Genomic DNA, 7,388 nt, shown 5'->3' with positions numbered 1-7,388 from the left:
TCAGGCTTTACTTTCTTTTATATCCGTAAAGAAAAAGTAAATCCGTTTACAGTTGTTTCATATGGATGTTGAGAGGTATCCATATATCTCTTCATTTTGCTCTCAAAGTGCACCAGATTGATGCATTTAACATCAATATTTAAAAAAAAAAGAAAAAGATCTTCCCTGGGGAGCATGCCCCCGGACCCGAGGTCCACTCCCCATTTATAAAAATAGCACTTTACCACTGCACCCCCTCTAATCTCCGATGCACCCCGAGTCATTTTGTTTAAGTAGTGAGTCTTTGTAAAATATACAGTAAAGAGACAAACCCACCAGCATTATAGGATATACTATGACTTTGAGCCAAATACTTGTTTTTGGGCTGTATAAATACATTGACTTGAAACATGGGCTGATTTAGAGTACTGGCACCTTTTTTATTCCAATTCAAGCACTGCCCATAACCAAAGAAAACACAACTATAGATGAAAAAAACCCTCCAATATTCCAAAGAAAATACTACAAGTGTGAATTATTTTTAAAATATTTTATTAGGACTTTGTTTAGGGGCTCATTATAATGATTGGTCCTGAAGTTACGTGTTTGAAACCAGGGTAATCTGAAACGGCAAGTTTTTGACCTGTGGGAGAGAAAAAAATAAAATATATCTTCATTCAAAAGCCATTGTCCCATTTTATAATTTTAGCCAACACGTGTAAACCTTATCGTACATTACTGGATAATGAAATCAGCATGTATGAGACCATACCATTCATCGTGTTGTCCTGGTCTGAACACTGCACATTGCAAGCTGCATCCACTGGATTTCTAACATCACAGATGACCACCTCACAGTGGACAAAGCCCTACAAGATATGAACAGATTTAAGGGTTTGTTATAGACAGCTGTTACGTGCCGTAGTGTGTGTGTGGTCGTGTGTGTGTGTTTTCCTCTCTCTCCCTCTGATTGTCCCGAGGTGCAGCCTCCCCCCAGGTGATCCGAATTAACAATCAGGACTTCCATATAGGACCGGAGGAGGACGGCAGTGAGGGCCCCTTCTTTCTCTCCTTCTCGTCTGGCTGCACGTGTGCAGCATGTCTGTGTGAGACACAGCCTAGTTGTGTGCTGGTTATTGTAAGCTTGTGTTGTAATTTGGCTGGTGAGCCGCCTCACTTATGTTCTTATTAAAACCTCACTTACATTTTACGCATTGAGTTTCCTCTCGTCCAGCTGTCTTTTGTGTCGCTACTTCCCTTGGTACCCCTAGATCTACCAGGGAACGTAACAACAGCATACTTTTTTTTCCAAAATCTGATCAAAAAAGAAAAAACAAGACCATTTATTCTTATGACTGATAGTACCTGGCGGTTCAAGTTATCCTTGTCTTCAGCAAAGGCAAACATCGGGACCTCAAACCGCTTGATGTTGGAAGGATAATGAACTCTGCCCTTAGGCAATACAGAGTGGAAGATCACCGAGTCCCTTGAGTTTGCACAACTGAGGGAGAAAAAAAAGTTATTTTATTTGGGTAAAGATGTGCTAAAGTCTACAAAATGAGCACCCTATGATTTGTAAACCATCCCTTTTTTACAGTTTGACAAACAGTTCATTGGGACAAGAAAAAAAATAAATATATACAAGTTACCCGTTAACAATGAGGTTCCATCGAGGGGACATCTTGTCCTCCTCCAGCGTCGCCCAGCAGTATGCCAGCTCAAGAGATACTTTAGGGTTGTAAGATCCCATCAGTTCCACCTCGAAATACAGTGGCTGTTGTTGGTGTTTTGTGATGGGATTGTCCTCAACGCGCTGAAACACACTGTAGGAGTCGTCTGAAGTGAAGCAGAACATGTTGGCCCAAATTATTAAGGATTCAGACAGGAATAGAAACGTCCTGAACACAGCACATTAAGGTGCATTAAATGCAAAAGAGTTTAACTTGGACGTAGTCAACATCCCAGGTGCCAACTCAGTTCATTGGTTTAACTTTATGAAAAAGCTTTGGGAGGGTTTCCAAATGCTTAAAAATGTTTATCTAATCCTTAGCAAGCATGCAAAACAAAAACAAACCACACAAGGCATAAAGAACTTTCTTTACCCAAAGCAACTCTCATTTCAACCTGCATCTCGCCTCATGCATCGTACGGTTCACTCCTGCGAGGTCGGGTGTTGAAGCCAATAGCCTGGTTTGTGTTGATGTCATAGTAACAGAACACCTTAAGCCTGAAAGAAGAAAACTCTTAAGTGGGAACACTTAGAACTTTTCAATTGTTACCATTTGGCACCGTTAACATCTGGGATTGCACCATGGAAGTATTTATGGCGTACCAGTTGACTTCTGATAAGGAAAATACGATGTAAGAGTCTTTAAAGTTCTAAGTTTTGTCACATGGTTAGCCTATAAATCATCTGACTTTGTTTTTAAATTTGGCGTCAGACTGTCAGTTTACATAATGGTAAACATGAATGTTTACGGCTGCAAAACCCAGATTTTTTAATAATGTCCGAGCTGAGAATTTTTCTTTTCTGACCAAAAGTCTAAAACCCCATGACCTGAAGTTTATCATGTTAAGACAAACAGAAAGCATTAAAAAGCTAACATTTAGAAAAACGGAAGCACTTTTTGTTAATTAATCTTCCAAGCAACAACTTTGATAATAAATTAATCATCCAACCTTCAGCTTGGTGATTCCAAGTCTCGAGATACTCACTCAAACTCCGGTTCCTTCGACTGTGACAGCTTTCTTAATTCAAGTTCATCTGTGACGGAGATTTCATTCTCATACAGCATCATATTGGGCAAAAACTAAGAAAAGACAAAAATGGAAAGAAGTCATTTCTCAGTTTTAAACCAAGCTGTTCAGCAGCATGCTTTACCTTTCTGGTCGTCCCACAGGAGTTTGCAGTGAAGACAAAATATGCGTACTGGTCGTTGCTGTATGTGGGGCCACAGGCGGAGTTTGAGGGTGAGCCGTCGGGGGTTCAGACTGGGAACAGACTCCAGGGTTATAGCTATAGCCGTGATGGTCCCATTAGGGAAACACTCTGAAAAAGACGATCAGACATTTGTATATATTGGAGATTCAAGCCTACATAAAAAAACGTATTCTCTTTAACAAACCAATCAGCTTTGTGATGAAGTTGCAAGCCAAGGAGAAGACTTGAATAGTTTTGTTGGTCTTCGGATATCTCAGAGTCACATCCAGTCTGCTCTTGATGGATGACAGCTCAACAGCCTGAGAAGTTTTCAGAAACAATACATTATGATTTAAAGAGGACTATAATCTTGACAAATCCCTGCACATTTAAAACGTTGGTTAAGAGTCATACCTCGACCGTAGCATCAGCTGCAGAAAATGGTACAATCAAACTGAAATGTGTGTCGTTGGCCATGATGCCGTACTGCTGAGCCAGGCTCCCGGTCAGCATTCGTTTTCCCATTATGGTCTGAAAGTTGAATCCTTTGGTCCTGTATTTCACGATGACATAGAAATTCTTATCACCACAGCTACCTGAGACAGAGGGAAGAGCTGCAAAGAGAGGGAAATACTTTGAAACAACTGTGCTCGTTTTGTTATGAATTCCTCTTATCCATGGGTACAGACCTATGTCTTCCAGTTTAGCTCTGAGATAAGCAGTGGCAGTAAATGGAGCATGCTCTGGCAGGACCAGGAAGCCAAAGGTCAGATGAAGAGTGTAAATTGTAACCCCCATTTCTTTCTGTTGGGAGATAGTTATTAGCTGCCAAAATAAAATAAAAAATGCATTTCATTTCCCACGTCGAGTGTAAGGCTCACCCTTTGTCCTACGACACGGTCCGTGAAGGGCACTTCAACAGTATAGACCTTGGAGCAGCTGTTAGGGGACATTTGGTCAAAGACTTTAAAGCCTCTGGCAATGCAGTCGGCCAAGGACAAAACCTCAGAGGGGGAGCTGATGTTCTTTAGCATTACATCAAAGCCCACCAGCCCAATCAACGCCTTAAACATCATCTCCTTGGGAACAGTGGCTGTAGGTCAAATGAAGAAATTAAGGCAGGTTGCAATTTATGTAAAGAAAGTAGCATGAGTACCAAGATAATATGACTCACCGTCAGTGACTTGTGGAGGTTGAAGCTGCAGGGGGGTCTCGACAGGGAGGAAAGCTTTGTATCTCGTGTCCTCATTAGTGTCGTCTTCAGTCCAGAGCAACTCAAGCATCAGCTCAATCATATAAGAAGTGAAGTACTGACCATCCAGGGCATGACTCTGCATAAACAAACATCCTAAGTAAGGCCTTTCCTGAATAACATTATCATCTCCAGATTAAAAGAAAAAGGGAAATGTGTCTGGCAATGAAGCACTAGATGTTGCAACAGTCAAACATACTCACACGATCCTTTACATTTGTACATACCAACAGGATTTCAGTAGTTTTATTTTCCATGAAACAACAAAGTGTGATTGCTTGTTAAACTGTCTCTAAAGTCTAAAATGACTTGAATGTACCATTTAACTACGCGGATTTCTCCACTGTTGAGAAATTCTTTAGATCCAATAAATATAAACATCTACATGTTGCCCTTTTCTAGTATTTCAGATTTTTTTTTGCATGACTAAAACGACCTAGTCAGTTTATGGACTAAATTGTTTTATCTAACCTTGATGTGGCAACCAGCAGCCCCAATAGGAATTTCAACAATGACGTAAAGGTCATCAAAAGTCAGGGAATAGTTTCTGGCCGACATCTCTGTAGCTTCGAGCTTCCTCCCATCAACGCCCATGTTCGCCTCCAACAGTCTGAAGTGTTTCGAGTAAATCAGAGGGTCAATGCGCCTCGGCAGGAACCAGCGGATTGAGGTTTCAGTAAAGAAAACCCCACCTGTACACCAAAAAAGCTAAAAAATAATAAATTTAAAGAAAGGTCTAACATGGAAAGATTTAAGGAAAAGGACCAACGTTTCAAAAATAGTGAAATTCTCAAAACATTTTGACTGAACAAATGGTTAATCAGTCGTATTTTATTCAAACAATCTGAAAAAGGAGAATTCAAATTATGAATGTAGCAGCTTTACAGCGACATACAGTAACACATCCTTAAAGTGTAATTACAAATTAAATAAAGCACTTCTTCCTGGATACAAATTCTGGTGGGGAAGATAATGTTGGCTCCATTTTTCGAAAAATGTGATATTTAAAAAATGCTGGAATCAGAAATAATACTGGCAGATGTTTTTTTTAATTCCGTACAGTAAAAAGTGCCCCAAATTCCCAGTGAAAAACTCAAGACATGACATCAGTGAGTCTCTTTTCATTACCCTGAGCTTGAGGACAAGCGGCTCCTGCATAAAGTTGAGTCGTCAGCTTCATCTTCTCAAATATAATCGAGGTGCTGAGCACAGTCATCGGCACACCTGCTACCTGCGGGGGGAGATTACACAACATGTGGATGTAAATGCATACTGTGTTAACATAATAATGTCCCTCCTAAAAATATGGGGGGTTATAAATAAGAACTCACTGATTTAAGAGTGCCAACTAGATTCCAGACAAAGTCATCCATCTGATTACATTATTGTATCTATGGCTGCAAGTGTAAGCAAGTACCGAATGGGCTGCAAGTGATTCAACAAGTCTGCCTGAGGGGAAAGATATCAAGTGAGAGTTGTTTGAATCTCAGTGAACTGCAGTCCACTTACATCCTTGGTGTATGTTTCACGTGAAGGATGTGGGCTTCGCAGAACCAGCCTGGTAGGAGTGCTTGAGATCCCATAACCATTTCTCTGAGCTTCGTCCACCTGCATGACCCTCTCCTCAGGAGTGAAGAACACCACTGTGGCGATTCTGAAGCCTGTGTCCATGGGCTGCTGTGAGGCAAATATCAAGACATTACATAAAAGATGTTTCTAGAATAAGAAAATAAAAATAAAAAGGCAAAATTAGCCAATCTTACCTCAGCAGCTTTTGGGGGATTTGGAGCTGCTTTTTTCACAGACACCTAGAAATGAGGCCACTCCATAAGTGATAATCAATCTCTGCAGTGACATGAAATGTACCGGCCTTGACACTTATACGAGGCATCAAGCCACTACTCATCTAGACGGGAACATGCCATGCTGCGTTCACTTGCCTCCATGTAGTTGGGTTTACAGATAATTTCCCGGGAGGCCCAGGGAGAGTAGTAGCAAGTTTCTTCCACCAGGTAAAACTTGTCTACCACATTGTCAGATTGTAGCCGCAGACCTAGTTTTGTTGTGAATGCTTTATCATCCTAAAAACACATGGAAACAAGTCTCAAAATGAATTGCCACGTCAAAAGCAACATTTGGTGCTGCGTCACAAACTAGCATTCAGTCGTTTTTACCACATTTCGAGCAAAACAGTTTTGGATGGAGGCATAAATCACAGCGTTTTCCTGGTGGTCTTTCTTGATGGTGAAGCCACACTGAGAAGATACATTTGGCGTGAGGATTATTGAAGAGTTATCTGAGGAAACAAGCAAGAAAGGTTCGAATTAAAAAAGTGAGATTAAGTTAAGAGAAAGCTATATACTTGAAATGTCAGCTTACTTATGACAACGGACACTTCAAGAAAACTTCCTCCAAGTCGACTGACATCCACACGCAGCAAGTTTCCAAGGCATTTAGAGTTTATCTCTGGGATTAAACATTTATATTAGATAGCAGCAGACAAGTGTGTTGAAAAATATCACAAAATGACAAAAACGTACTTATTGGGGGCTTATTTTGTGCCTCAATGTTAACAACTGCTAAAAGGAGAATGAACCACCTGAAAAAGATTTAATATGTTTTAAATGTATAAAGAAAAATAGACCTTATTTTAAAATATATACATTAAAAACAAAACTACAAACCCCAATCCAGCTAAACAACCCATGGGAAGAGTTGGGAGACTAGTGAAGGTCCCTGGTTTTTGCACTTTTTAAATGAAGTTGTTGAGGATGAGGGAGGGTCCTGCTCAGCCGATATAACCACACACAGGTGGAACACATTACTGCCTGATGAAGTGATTGAGCAGGCCTGTGTGTGTAATCTAGTCTGAAGGGAATCCCAACATTTAGGGCATTGAGGGAAGCAGAATGGCTGACTGAGTAGGGGAGGAGTAGAGAAATATCTTTCATAAAAAAAGAAGCTGAAGCAATAATACTGAAGCATGACCAAAGCAGTCGGATGAAGTTAAAAAATGAGTGAGAACAGCTAAATCTGTTAATCAGCTACCCAGTTTAGAGATTAGTAAGTATTTGGCATGAGCATTAAGTTAATTTACTTATTTGTTTTGAACAATTTTATATATTTGGTATGTTTCTTTGCATATACTTTTACGTTTAAATACTATACATTTTGCTGATATACTCACTTACTTTTACTTAAGTAACGTTTCTAATGCAGGACATATACTTGTATCAG

At 40.1% G+C, this 7,388-nt stretch overlaps 1 pseudogene; it reads right to left on the bottom strand.

The window, feature by feature from the left end:
• Positions 1–539: 539 nt before the first annotated feature.
• Positions 540–6,890, bottom strand: LOC117458836 (uncharacterized; annotated as a pseudogene).
• Positions 6,891–7,388: the final 498 nt, after the last annotated feature.

The sequence above is a fragment of the Pseudochaenichthys georgianus genome, chromosome 14, assembly GCF_902827115.2.
Source record: "Pseudochaenichthys georgianus chromosome 14, fPseGeo1.2, whole genome shotgun sequence".
NCBI classification, from domain to species: Eukaryota; Metazoa; Chordata; class Actinopteri; order Perciformes; family Channichthyidae; genus Pseudochaenichthys; species Pseudochaenichthys georgianus.
Note: the sequence above shows the minus strand (reverse complement) of the source record. Positions and strands in the feature narration are given on the sequence as shown.